The sequence below is a fragment of the Corvus hawaiiensis genome, chromosome 23, assembly GCF_020740725.1.
Source record: "Corvus hawaiiensis isolate bCorHaw1 chromosome 23, bCorHaw1.pri.cur, whole genome shotgun sequence".
Lineage (NCBI taxonomy): Eukaryota > Metazoa > Chordata > Aves > Passeriformes > Corvidae > Corvus > Corvus hawaiiensis.
Window position 1 is genome coordinate 7,548,587 of NC_063235.1, and position 14,729 is coordinate 7,563,315.

At 50.3% G+C, this 14,729-nt stretch overlaps 1 protein-coding gene across 3 annotated transcripts in view; it reads right to left on the reverse strand.

Moving 5' to 3' along the window:
* Positions 1-12,705, reverse strand: part of WASF2 (WASP family member 2) — a 32,224-nt gene extending 19,519 nt beyond the window's left edge. For all 3 annotated transcript variants that reach the window (XM_048327101.1, XM_048327102.1, XM_048327100.1), the window contains exon 1: positions 12,611-12,705. The gene's annotated coding sequence lies outside the window, so the exon portion shown is untranslated. The remainder of the gene's footprint in view (positions 1-12,610) is intronic.
* Positions 12,706-14,729: the final 2,024 nt, after the last annotated feature.

A 14,729-nucleotide genomic window follows, 5' to 3' on the forward strand; every position in this document is an offset into this window, starting at 1 on the left:
CAGGCGCTGCCGAGCCCTGGCCTGCTCCAGCCCAGAAAAAAGTTTGCTGAGCACAAAAAAGCCCTGGAAGCTGAACTCACTGCTCCTACATTCCTACTGATCTTCCAGCCACAACTGGCACCTTGTTTCCAGGATTCACCAGGTTTTTGCTCCCCATCATCCTTCCCAACAACTCTCATCCTTTCTCACTTCGCAGATCTTGGTCTTGGACACCTCATGTTTTTCCAAGAAAGCAGGATCCATGCGTAGAGCTTCTTCCCATGGCTGCTGATCCAACACCCTGCTCCTGCCACAATAAGCTCTCACCTTGAACGTCCTGCTCACCAGTTTTTAAGAGGATTCTGACTTTGGCAATTAGTTCTGTAAATACTCTTGGGCACTGGGGAACAAGCGTGGCCCAACACAGGCTCAAAAAGGGGGAAAAACGTGTGACTTGCAATTCTTGCCTTTCCGAATCCAGCACTTTAAGCAAAGCCAAGGTAAATCCAAGATAAGCGTGCTGCTCCAAGATTTCTTCTCACCAAGCCATCGACTGCTCTCCCCATGAGCTCTGCTGCAGCAGATCACTCAGGAATCCCAGTTCTGGATTAGAATCAAGTGCAATTGGTTTGTTTCAAACAAGAACTGCCAGTCCATAAACCCCCTGCACAAAGCTGCGTCTTATTGACTATTTTTAATAAATAGGGCTGGCACAGTAAAATTGAACAATTGTTAGGAACAATAAAGGAGACAGACTTTGATTACAACTATTGAGAAGCAATACAGGGATGCTTTAGGATTGAGTATTTGCTTTCCAAGGCGAGTTCTGTCGACTGAAAACAGCAACTCGGAGCAAATACTCCTTAACAAGCGGTTTGGAGCAGAGCAGAAAACAGCACTGCACAGCAAGAGAGGAACCAGACCTGTTTTTTGGGATTTTTTTTGTAGAGCAGGCAGATAGCACAGTCACCGTGGTGGTGCAGAGAAGGCAGGCAGGACTCCAAGGCGAGCCCTGCGGATGCAACGCACACAAAGAGCTGTAAATAACAGGTGAGTTGGAGGGAGAGATCTGGCAAGGTTCTCCTCACTGGTATTTGACCAGTTAGCATAGCGTTACTGGGAGTCACCTGGGTAATTCCCTGCTCAATGTGACACACAACCTCTTAGATCAGGGACCATCTGCAAATAAATCTGGACCCCAGCAGTGAGATCATCTGTCACAGTGTCTGGTGTAGCACAAAGCACCTAAGAAGGGCAGAGCGCTTTTTTTGGGGAAGGGAAGGGAATTTAGGCTTGATTTCCAAGTACGTCAGGGTTACCAACCACCCTGCCCTCGGCAGGGCTTACAAAATCCTCTGCCCGGACACAGTCAAGGAGACCAAGCCTTCAGCTAAGCGCTTTGGAGAGCCGTCTCTAGGAGTGCCTATCGGGGGATTAGACACACCAGCAGGTTTGGGAATGAGGGGGAAAGGAGATAATCAGATCTGAAATTCCCATCAGTATGAAATAAGACTTAACTCAGTCGCTTGCCAACGCAGACCGACTGTTCTTTCTAATGTCTGTGACAACTCTGCTTCAAATTTCAAGCTTCTCTCAGCAGTAACTACTCCCCCATGTAGCTGTAATGGCCAGAAAGAGACTGGCTTTTATGTAACCCCAAAAGACTTGCAGAAAGGGAAGCAGCAGCCACACACACACACAGAGGGAGAACTGAGGGGAAAAAAAAAAAATCAGCATAAGGCTCTGCTGAGTGCTCAGGGCTATATCCAAGCTCACAATGCAGCCACAGAGAAGTGGGATGCGGCAATCAGAAATGCTCCAGTTCCACGCTCAGAGAGAGACCCAGCAATCAGTGCTGCATCCGAGCAATAGGGAGCGAAATTATAGAGAAAACTGCCATGTGATGCCACAAACTACTCCATCCCGCCAGCTGTAACAAGTATTCATTCCCAAAAACGCGTCACAGGCTCATCTGTCATTACCAGCCCAGCCTGCCAGCAGCTGAGCAGGAGTCACCAGTGAAGGGCAGCTGCAGGGCTGCTTCCTTTCACAGTGGTCTATTCTCCCAAAAAACCACAGGGGAGACGGACGGGTAAAAGCCCCCTGGGCGCAGGGGAAAACATTGCCCACCATCTCTCAGCAGCCGGTGGGATGGGAAGCACAGGCTGTGTTTTCACCCACCATCACACAAAAGCTCTCCTGAACCAGGGTCTACTGAAAATCCAGGACCTTTGGGAGAACGCGCTCAGCCGATTACAAAAACCCACATCCACAAGCCCTCTGTGCATTAATAACGCACTTCAATCACCAAGCGGAGAACTTTGCAGGCCCGACCCGCCAGCGTTACGAAAGAGGCTGTTTGGGCAATAATGTGGGGTAAGAGCAGCACTGCCCTTTTCCACAGCGATGTTCTGACACTGGCAATGTCAGCCCTGGTCCTGCAGCATAACGAGGACTGTACAGTGTGGAGTCCTTGAGACAACAAGCATCCAGCCTGCTCCAATCCCACAGTAAAAATACTCCTTTTTTTTTCTCCCCTGCCTTCCCCCCCCCCCCCGCCCTCCAGTCTGCTGGCTCTGAAAAATGCAAAAGAGGCTCAGAAAGCCATTTTCTGTGCGTTTTTTTTTGTCTGGCTCATGCATTATCATCATCATTTACTGCCCTCAAGGGGATTGCACAGGTGTGACTGAAAATTTGGCTCTTCCTTTTAAACTTTTTGTTATCAGCTTTGCTGAAGATGATCTTGCTGGAATAAATACCAGGCTGCTCTCCTGGAGAGGGACTCGATCAGAGCTGTCGTCAGAAATCAGGCTGGGGGTGGAAGGATGGGGGTATCACTAATGGGGAACATACAGATCCTCCTGGCTTCTGCTGGAGTGCTAATAGAGACAGCAGGTTGACCTAGACTTTTATTTTTTTAATTCCTAAAAAACAAACCATTGCACTAATTAATGTTTCCATTCATTTAGCTGAAAAACAAGTTAAACAAAGAGGGTCACCTGGTATTCCTATCAATACCTGACTAGGACACAGGCAGAACAAATGCATTTAAATAAAACTCTAGAAGAGATGTGACCAGAGAAAGGCAGTTTAGCTCAATTAAAGAGAGCTGTCACAGGGATTTGATTCTCAGAATACAGAACTATTGATTAAACAGGAATTAAAGCTCTAGAACAGAAAGATTTCAAGGTCTTTGCTGTGAGGGTATACATCAGGAGAGAGAGGCAGGGCTCCTTCAGCGCCACAAGAGCTCTGGCTTTGTTGCTTCCTAGGAAACAGGAGCAGCAAAGGGAGCAGAATGCTATCTACTAAACCTGTGAATAATTTGGGCGAGGATACAAGGTCAGTGACAACACAGAGTGGCATCACGACCGTCAATCAACAGGTAGCTTTGGTGTCCTTGCGTATTGAAAACTCACAGCAGATTCCAAAACATTTCAGGAGTATGTGGGGAGAGGTCTGGGCAGGTTTCAGTCCTAGCATCCCACAATCCTAGAACGGTTTGGGCTGGAAAGGGCCTTAAAAACCATCTCGTTCCACCCCCTGCCATGGCAGGGACACCTTCCACCATCCCAGGTTGCTCCAAGCCCTGCCCAACCTGACCTTGGACACTGCCAGGGATGGGGCAGCCACAGCTGCTCTGGGCATCCTGTGCCAGAGCCTCCCCACCCTCACAGGGAAGAATTCCTTCCCAATATCCCATCTATCCCTGTCCTCTGACAGTGGGAAGCCATTCCCTCTGGCCCAAAGTCCCTCTTCAGCTCTCTTGGAGCCCCTTTAGGCACTGGAGTGCCTAAGGTCTCCCTGGGGCCTTCTCCAGGCTGGACATCCCCAGCTCTCCCAGCCTGTCCCCAGAGCAGAGGGGCTCCAGCCCTCAGAGCATCTCTGGACTTGCTTCAACAGGTCCACGTCCTTCCTGTGCTGAGCACCCCATAGCTGGAGGCAGCACTGCAGGTCACCAGGGCGCGACAGAGGGGCAGAATTTTCCAAGCCTCAAAGCCTGTAACAGCGCAGAATTCACTTCAAAGGGTCTTGACTAGAAGAGACACAGGGTAGGTGGGAAGGCAAGCAGTGCCCTTCCCACAGCTCCCCGTGGAGGTCCTGCAGGAGCCCCTGGCTGCGGGAATGCCTGAGCAGAAGCCCAGCCCGGCTGCTGAACCGAACGGCGCTGCCTCCCTCAATCCCGGCCTGAATTCCCGCTAATGAGCACAGCGGCTTTGCTTCCTCTGCTTCCCACCAGCCTCCCCAGCCAGAGGAAAGGCTTGTGCCTGTCGCACTAACAAAGCCCAACTCACAATACAGCAGCACATTCTCATTCCTGGGCAGCGCTCGGTAATTAATATGGAAAGAGAGGGTGTGCTTTTTTCCCCCTAAATGACTTATTCGTTAAGTTCGAGCATATTTTAACCTTCCTTTTCAGCAGATAAACTCTGTCTCATTTGCAGCTAAGCTCAGCCTTCCCTTCTTTGCCACACACTAAACTATTTTGATTAATGAAAGAGTAGGAACAAACCAGTTCCAAGTGTTTTCTATAGAGCTCAACTGCTCTTTCAGTTTCAACTCACGCCTAGATAATTATATCACAGCTCTGAGTGCCCCCACCCTTCTGCTGCACTTGGGGAATACTGGAAAGATAAGTCTTTTCTTAATTATTAAATGTAAATAGCTCATTAAATATAATCCAATTACTTTAATTGTAAGAAAAAGGAAGTAATTACAATATGTACATGTATTCTTGCCTGAACAGTTTTAATATCTTAAATGAATCTTCGCAGCATTAATATTTTAAGTCAACCTTTGACATGAGGGGAGAGAGGAAAAAAAAAAAGACTGACTCCCTGATGTTTTCCAGAAGCGTTATATCTGCTGGGATTTCTGTCACAAGAAACCTAGAGAACGGCCTTGAGCATCTAAATCAAAATGGTTTATAAACAGCATCTTAATAAAGTCAAAATAATACACAGGCTTTCCATTGTGGAGGGAAAAAATAAATATATAAACACAATGCCACGTGAAGAGCCTGATTATGCTTTTGGGATCTCAGGAGCCCAGCAAGATGGGCACTACTGTGAACTCGGGAGAACAGGCAGGATCCCACCACACCAGTACCAAAAGCCACCACATATCTGGGATTTTCCAGGTAGTTCTCCTTCCCTACACCTATGGTTTGTCCTGTTCAAGGATGGGAAGAGGAACCAGGGCTGGAGGAGAAGGGGCCTGCTCCAAATCTGGGATTACCCAGCTCTTCTGTGGCAGTGTCCAGTGAGGTGACCCCACAGAAATGCTGAACGCAGGGTCTGGGTGTGCACAAGCCATCTGTGCAATGCACAGGCACGGCACAGGATCCCAGGCTGCCATTTGGGATTTGCAGGCAGAGCTGCAGGAAGCTGCGAGGAGCAGTCCTCTGGTTTTGCTCAACAGCATGACAATCCCTGGACTCACTTTCTCCATCCCTGCCGCCAGCAGAACAACCTTCCAGCAGACTCCAGCAAGGCCCCACTGTTTCAATCAGCCCCCCTGGTCTGACAGAGCAGGGTCAGGTTTCAGCTTGGCTGTGGTGACAGATGCCTGTGAAATCTCCTTGGGACAGGCAGAAAAATATTCAGTTTAAACTGCAGTTGTTTCCATTTTGCATGTTCTGAGCCCAGCAGTGATCTCACCTTATGTAATCTCCAGTGCAAACTCCAGGCTCTGGACCATCCAAAACTATTTCAGGGTGTTTGAAACCATAAAACCCCAGAATGGTTGGGCTTGAAAAGGGTCTTAAAGACTAACTCATCCCACCCCCTGCCATGGGCAGGGACACCTTCCACCATCCCAGGCTGCTCCAAACCCCGTCCAACCTGGCCTTGGACACTTTCAGAGAAGGGGCAGCCACAACTGCTCTGGGCAGCCTGTGCCAAGGCATCACCACCCTCACAGCGAAGGATTTCTTCCCAAAATCTAACCTAAACCTGCTCTTTCAGTTTGAAGCCATTCCCTGTTGTACTGTTCTCCAGGCCCTTGTCTGAAGTCCCTCTCCAGTTTTCTTGGAGCCCCTTTAGGCACTGGAAGGGGCTCTGAGGTCTCCCTGAAGCCTTCTCTTGTCCAGGTGAACATCCTCAGTTCTCCCAGCCTGTCCCCAGAGCAGAGGGGCTCCAGCCCTCAGAGCATCTCCATGGTCTCCTCTGGACTTGCTCCAGCAGCTCCATATCCTTCTTGTGCTGGGGGCCCATAGCTGGCTGCAGTACACCAGGTACCAGCGTAGAGGGGGAATCATCACTTTATTGAACTGATCTTTTTGGGAAAAGAGAGATTAGACCGTATCAGGGATGCTAAGGATGCAGACCTTTCTAGCCAAGCTTACCACAAGGTCTACAATAAGCTGCTTTATGGAAACCTCTCATGTGAAGCCAGCCCCTAGATGTAACCTCCTTGATACAATATTGAATTCTCAATAGCAACCAAAAGGCTATTTTGTGTAAGTTAATTACAGCCGTTTTTAATTTAGCTTGCAGAAGGGAAGCGGCCAGTGATTTCATGCTGCCCTAGACAGAAGGTAAAGGTTTTCCACAAGCTGTGTTTATAGCTCTATGCTTTCCTCCAGCAAAGCACCGGCTCCGCAGCTGCTGGTATTGAAAGAACAGGATCTGGGTGTGTGCATGGTTCTCTCTCGCCTGGTTGGGTTTTTTTGCAGCTGCAAGGCCAAACCCATACGAGTGCGTGCGTGCTTTTTCTTACGGTGACAAAGGCAGGGTGCCTGAAAGGGAACTTGCTTCCGCTCTGGCAAGCACTCAACCAACTATTTGCTGGGCTAAGGGGTGGTCGGGGAACTTTCACCCATCCATTCAGCCAAGGCCACTATTCCCCCTCCCTCCCAATTAAATCCCATTTTTTGCACTCCATGCATGAACTGCAGCCACACCAATACATCAGATATTGAGGCTGATAGCCTCCTCTGAATGCCACTTAAAGCCCTCCAGTGCGGAGCGCTCTGAAAGCAAAGCATCGTTCATTCTTTGAGCGACAGAAAGAGACTTTTGCTATAGAGAGACCTGAAGTAAGACTCTAAGTAGTAAGAAAAGGGCATCCAGAGAAAGAGGAAATGAGAAATTAAAACCACATTCAATCTTATTAGTGGTAATACAATAGGTCAACAAGAGTACTTTGCACAACTCCACAGCATGGGAACAATTTATGCAGAACTTGGAGCAGTGACACCAGCAAGTCTGGCGTTTACCGAAACCAGCAAATTTTGTCAGCAGTATTTTAAAGTGCCCAGCTGGGAGAGGAGAGGGCTGGAGGGGGATAGTGCCTCCATGCCTTGCAGGAGAGTACACTTAGGAGAGGAGAATGTGAAGAATACTCCCCCTCCTCTTTTTCCATCTGAAACATTTTCTCTCTCAAGGGATTTCCAGCATCTTACGAGCACAGACTCTTTGAAGTGCTGCAAAGTGGCACTGCTCATCATTTCAGTAATGATAGTAAATAAGCTCCAGTATTTTGTTGATCCTTTTCCTTTTGCTTTACAAACAAAAGGTCAGAGTCATTAGCCCAGTTTGATGAGCGGGGAGAAATGGAGGCTTGGAAGAGGCAGGTCGCTCTGGAACATCATTGGGAACATCAGTGAATAAAGAAGACAAATCGCAGGACTTAGAGAGACAGCCGCACTGGATCATCCAGCCTCCAGATACCCCAGGTACTCTCTCCATCACGGCCAGGTACCAGATGCAGCAAGAGAAGAGCATGGGAACAACGCAAGCACAGAGCAAGAGCTCTCCCTGCTTTTCCATGCTGCAGCACCCCATTGCACCCTAAGACCATGTGGAAACAAACACTATCATTTAACCGTCCTTCATGGATTGCTCTTCCATAAACCAATCTGATCAGTTCCTGAACTCATCTGAACAATGCATCCATGAGATCCTGGGGCAGCAAATCCCGTATTTATCATGTTAGGTGAAAAGACGCTTCCTTTTATGCCATTCACTTCAAAATTAGGGGATTTTAATCTCAAATCTGTGTGTGGCTTTGCTTCACAAAGGAGTTGTTCAAATAAATTCATCACCCTTCATATAAAACAAGCCCCTTCTGAGCAGAAGGCTTGCATCTTCAAGGCCAGGTTGGATGGGACTTGGAGCAACCTGGTCTACGGAAGCTGTCCCTGCCACTGGCACAGGGGTGGAACGAGATCAGCTTTAAGGTCCCTTCCAACCAAACTGTTCTGGGTTCTATGATCAAACACAAGAGAAGCGCTCAGTTCTTATGGAGCATTTTCAGTATAAACCAAACTAATAACTCATGGTTTAGGTTTGATTTACAGCAGCAGTGAGAACAAACCAGTTTTAGTGGCCAGCTCTGTGTCTGACCCATTCTGGACTGTGCACTGCTTCCAACAGTAATGCAGGAGAACCCAAACCTCACAAACAAGTCACCAGTGACCTGGGAACAGCTCACCTGAAGCAGTGACACAGCAACAGCCTCCTGGGCAGAACTTCCAGTCCTCAAGAACCTATGCCAACTGCTGCTGCCTCACAGGCATCTCCCACCTTCCTCTGTCAGCACCACAGCATCCCTTAAAGCACCACTTCTCCCCAAAAAGAGTCTGGGATACTGCAGTGGAAGAGGAGTCGACACAGAAGGCACTGAAGGAACAGAGCAGGTCACCACTGACCCATTTGTGAGAGACCCATGGAGCTTCCTGGTGCTTTAAATTCCTTCATCAAAGCCCCTGGCAGATGCATACTTGAGATATCTGAGCTCCACCACTTCTCCAGTAGCAACCTAACACCAGAGAGCTTTCCCGCAATTTCAGGAATTAGGGCAGGATCTAGACAAACTATTTCCTAGGCCCATTACTGTGGGGAAGGAGCTGGGATGGAGAGAATGTGATTAACAGCTCACGCTGCTTGCTCGAGAAAATAACGTGGAAGTCCACATTTAAGTTCCTCTGGGAAGGGACCTCCCCTCCTACTGCCCTCCAGGCAGGGAAAAAAATATCCTGCAAACCTTCAGATGGAAAAAGAAATGCCATATAAATGAGAATTAGGCCTGAATCTGACCACCTTCTACCAAGCACTCCCTTCACAGTCAAGCTTGATCTGCCTCCCCTCCTCAAAAAAGAACCAACACGTCGTTTTATTACATAGAGTTGCAAAAATACAAAAGGAAGTAAATGCCACCAGGGTGGTTCTGTTCTGAGCAGTCATTTGCTTATTACCCAGAAGCCATTGCCACACGCCTTTTTTTAATCCTGTGTTTATAAATACCTAAAGTATTTAAATAAATGTTAATCTGCGGTAACTAAGGCCCTGATCTCACAAATATTTATCCTTGCACAGTGAGAATAAACACTCAAATACACAAATTTCTTACTACAGATCCCATTTCAGCCAGAGTGTTGTTGAAAACAGTAACACACCAGAAGACAGTCTGGGAAAATAGCTGCATTTTGCCTTCCTGAGTTTTCACGGTGAGTCAGTTTTGGGTTGTTTCCTGTGCATTTGCTGTAGAAACTGTACAAAGGAGCAAGGGCAGAGCTGAGCCACCAGACAGGGCCCGTTGCGGCTGTTGGAACCCTCAGAAGGAGCTTTTGGCAGTGTTTTTTCCTGGTGTCCCATTCTGTACGAGGACAGCAGGAACTTTATCCACAGCACATGCAAACACAATCGCTATTCAATCCCTTTCCTGGTTTGTGACTGACTCACGAGCAACGTATTTTGCTCAGCTGAATGACCAAGGGCTCAGTATTATCACCAAACCAAGCAGAGGCAAACCCCAAACCTTGCATTTAAAGTTATTAAATATTTTGAGTCCAGAAAACCCACAGAGAGAAACTATCTAGAAGGATTAAAGCCAAGTCTTAACACTTGCTGAAATCTTCTGTATTACAATCTGTCAAAGAAAACCTGATTTTTTAAAAAACATTAATCCTACTAACCTTTGTTCTTCTATCACCACAAAAATATAAAAAAATAAACCCAGGAGAGGGATTTGTTGCTGTAACTTTATGCACATGAGGCAATCACTGAAGTTTTAACCCCTCCACCCACATGCCGCGATTATCTAACCTTGGTGAATGAAATCAACTTTTCCTAGACCAGCCCTGAAGAATGAGATATATTCAAAGCACGCTGAGAAACTGGGTTGGGACTGATCAGAAGGGTTGTATTCCTTGTCATGAATCACTGTCTGCAAATACCTTCTGAGTTGTAACTCACAAAAATACACCATTTCTGTGTGGTGTGTCACATTAGTCATAGGGAAACCAGTTTTATACCGGCATGAGCCATCAGAAAGGTTTTATTTCTTTAAATTAAAATAATGGAATTTGGGACATTTACTTTTTGATCTCATTACCAGACAAGACAAAAAAATATCACTGTTCTTTTTAAAACCAATGGAAAATAGTTTAGGGAAAAGTTTACAGAGTTCACCCCTGGAGGTTTATCCTCTTACAATCCACACTTAGAAAGCTTCACCTCATCTCAGGTGGGCTACAAGGGAGCTGCTTTAAAGCTTCAGGCTTTAAATCATGCAGAAATCAAGGCTTTGGACGGTAAATCCCAGAAAGTCTGATTCCACCATCAGCAACACACCCAGGAATAACAGTGACAACTGCAGCTTGAGCCAGGATCAGTGTCAGGCGGCTCTCGCAAGCTCAGGTCACGCTCTGTCACTCAAACTTCATGTTTTGAAGCACATTCCTTAAAAAGAAATAAAACCCCCAAAGTGCACAGAACTTTGCGCCTGGTGTGCTCTGCCCCACTGCTGGGACAGCGCTCCTGCCTGGCTCTGGATGCGAGAGTCACTCCCTGGACGTGCTGGCTGTGCTCTCGCGGGGAGATATTGGCTCTGGTTTGTTTTTAACTCAGTCTGGGATGAAACTACGAGTCGGTTTCTATGGCAAAACCCACTCAAGGTCAGTAAGGGACAAATCGGAACGAAAAGTGTCGCAACGCAGCCTTTTGAATTCCTGCAGTGTTTAGCAGCAACTGATTCTGCAGATGTTGAAAATGGGTGGAAAACATAACTACTGCCCTTCCTCATGTGACTGAGTGTGCAAGACTCGGTACTTCCCATAAAGTGGGACTTCCCAGGTCTGTGGAAAGTGCCTCTGCCCATGGCAGGGGTGGAATGAGATAGTCTTTAAGGTCCCTTCCAATCCAAACCATTCCATGATTCTATAAAAGCAACATTTTTGCATCAGTTTTGTCTCAGGGAAGCACATCTCTATGCCTCATTTGGCTTCCAACATCTTTTCATTTCAACTTCTCCCTCTCACGAGTCTTCAGGAAAGACACAAAAGTGTGAGGGTTACAGAGGGCTCCATCAATTATGACTCTGCCTGCAGCTGATGTATTTAACAGAAGATTTTTTTAATCATTATTAACAGAATTTCATGTCCACCAGCATCTGCAGTGCTGAAAGATTTAAGACTTTCAGTGTTTCCTAGTGCTGAATTTCCAGCATTAGCACATCCCTTAGCCCCACCAGTGCTCTGACCCATGGAGAGGTGCCCAATTCTGTTGTTGCTACTGAAGAAAGCAAAACAGCAATGCCAAATGTGAAACTCTGTCAGGGAAATAAAAAATCCTACCACAGGGACGTCCTTGAGGTCAAGTGACAGCTAACAGGGAGAAGCTGCATTCCTTACCTTTCTCCAGACTACATGTCTCTCAAAGTAACCCCAACACTAACCTAAATGCTGGTGAGGTACAACCACAAGGACATTCCCTAATAGCTTATTTCTTGTCTAGAAGAAATATGGTCTGAGGCCACCAGGAGGTCAGTGCACTAAACCAAACTATCCGACCGTATCCCAAGCCTTTTCTCAGGGGAAAAAAAAAAATCCCAAAGCACGCTACAGCACCCACAGGGGGTCACACCAAGTAGTTTTAGATTTTATGTGCTGTGGATGGTTCATAGCCAAGGGGGTGACACACACAACTTAAAAGTGTTCCCAGACAGATCGAGGGGTGCACCCAGGAGTGGGGCTAGAAGACAGGCAGGAGGGAGAAGTTTCCTTCAATAAGGGCCCCCAGCTCCCACCCGGACACACTTTGGATACGGACACAGACACGTTTTCACAAGTCCCAATGTCAAACTCAGGCAGCAAATGCCGGGAAAGGGAGGGACCCCCTCTGCTCGCCCAGCAGAGCCCCACTGCTCCCCCCTAAAAGGGACCAAGCAGCACCCCCTTGTCTCCTGAGTGCCCAAGCGTTCCCCGCTATGCCAGACCTCTGTGACAACCCCAGCAGAGCACACACCGGCCAGGCCTCGGGAGAGCCCCGCAGGCGACATTTCCTTCACCCAGCACGGGGCTCTGAGCACCCCCGGGCAGCCCGCCCCAATTCCCCACAGGCCAGCCCGGCCCAGGCACACACCCCGCACCAAACCGCGGCCCCCGGGAAGGGATGCGGAAGTGTCAGCCCGGGGATGGAGTCCCAGACTGGGACAGACCCCCCAAAACCCCCTCCCAGGACCGCAGGAGCTGTGTCTCACTATGTGGCAGGAAACACCGCCCGCCTCAACCTAACAGCTCACTATTTGGCAAGGGCCTTGCGGCCCACTCCAGCGCCTCCGCCTCTTTCCCCCAGGACGAGACGGCCCGGGGGGGCTGGGGAGGCCCGCTCGCCCCTCTCGCACTCACCCTGTCCGCGGCTGTCCCCTCCGGGCCCCTGGGCTCACTATCACCAGGGCGGGCCGGCCCGCCCGTCCGCCATTCCACGACTCCCCCTCCCTGCCCCGACGGGCCCTCGCCCCGCCTCCCCCCCGCCGCCGCGCCATTGGCGGCCCGCCCGGAGATGCTGCCGCGCTATTGGCTGCGGCTCTCTGTCCATCAAAGCCGGCCTACGCCGCTTTCGTACGAACCTGGCGCAGCGGAAGAACCGCACCCAAGCCGGCCGCGCAAAGAGAGTAAACAGCGAGGAGTGTACCATGAGGGGAGATAGACGGGGGGAACCCTGGCCAGTCTGGGGACAGATTACGGGGGCAGAGGGGAGAACCGCGCCACCGATCACAATTCCGACATCTTAAATTATTGTGGTTTTTTGTCTATGAAAGACAGAGCTTGATATTCTTCCAAACGGCATTGGAGGAAAGGGGTCTCTGTCACTTCCGCACCTCCCCCGGAGAGCTCCGCTTTGGTGTTGCCTTTCGCCTCTATGGTCTCCCGCCCTGCGAGGAAAGTTCCACCTGGGGGAGCGGGGGTGTCAAACCAGGGCGGGGCGGGGTCTGGGATTCGGAGTCGGGAGTTGTGGGACAAGGCGTGTGGGGTGGGGAGTTGTGGGACAAGGCGTGTGGGGTGGGGAGTTGTGGGACCAGGCGTGTGGGGTGGGGAGTTGTGGGACAGGACTGCAGGAGAAAGGGTGGAGGGATGGGGGGCCGCGGGGGGAGGCGGGGGTGGCAGTGGGGCAGGGGGTGCGGTGACAGGGACAGTGCTGGGCTGGCCAGCGGGACCGGAGCTTGGCCGCTGCCAGTCCTGGCGCAACTCCCAGGACCCCCAGCCCCCGTCCACCTCCAGCCCCCTGGTGAGGGGGGCGTCCCCAGCCCCCAAACCAGGTTCCCATCGCGGGGGTCCCCGGAGCTGGGCCATGGGGACAGCCCCCGCCCTCCTGGCTGGCCACGCAGGGGCGATGGCAGCTGGAATCAAGCCGGGTGATGCTGACTTTCGCTCCCACCTGGGTTTCTCCGTGGCTTGATGCAGCTGGGAACGGAGTCAGGGATTAAAGGAGCCTGGAGTAACGAATAGGGCTGTTGGGGACACGGGGACAGGCCCTGCTGGGTGTCCTGCATCCCAGTCCCACAGGGACATCGAAGCATGTGGGGGGTCACCCCAGGGCTCGGAAAAGCCCTGTTTCCTGCCCGGCCTCAGCGCAGCGTAGAAGCAGAGTCCTGGAATCCCTTGGGTTGGAAGGGATCTTAAAGCTCATCTTAAAACTCATGGGCAGGGACACCTTTGAGCAGACCAGGTTGCTGAAAGCCCTGTCCAGTGTGGCATTGAACACTTCCAGGGATGGGGCCAGCATCCTGCAACTCATCCTGGTCCTTGGCAGGGCCAGGGTGATGCTAATGCCCTCCAGAGACTGCAGGAGCAGAGGTCTGATGAGAAATTCCACCACATGGCATTCCATGTTTCTGCTGGTGCACTTGGATATTAAATCCTCCCTCCCTGCCTGATGATCAAACCAAACCTGTGGGCTTGAGGGGGAAGAGGGATGAAGGCCACTGGCACAGACATCCATCTCTTCCCCGCTCTGTGCTCCTGCTTTAAACCAAACCACAGGGAGTAAATCACCAGCGCTCCCGCCAGGCAGCACACAAATCCATGGCGGAGCCGTGATGGCGGAGCCAGCGTCCCAGGGTCACTCTGGCGTGAGCCGTGCCTGTCCCTCATGGCCATGCCTCCTCTGCCCCGTGACACAGCCTGTGCCTGCTCCGGGGGTCTCTCTGCCAGCGCTGCCATCCCTCCTGATCCTCCTGGGAGAGATGGACACACAAGCATGTTGAAAGAGCCATTTCTTGCCTGTTTTTTGCATCACTTTCCATCATGAGTCCCACCTCTGTAGGATGGTCGGCACTTCTGGTGCTGCCTGCTGCCCTGCACTGCATCCTGGCAGGATGAAATGGGACACACGGGATGGATGGGGTGCCCAGGGCCTGGGATGCACGGGCACATGGGGTGCATGGGGTACCTGAGAGGCAAAGGACATACGGGATCTATGTGGCGCCTGGGATTCATAGGACACACGGGATGTCCAGGGTGCCCG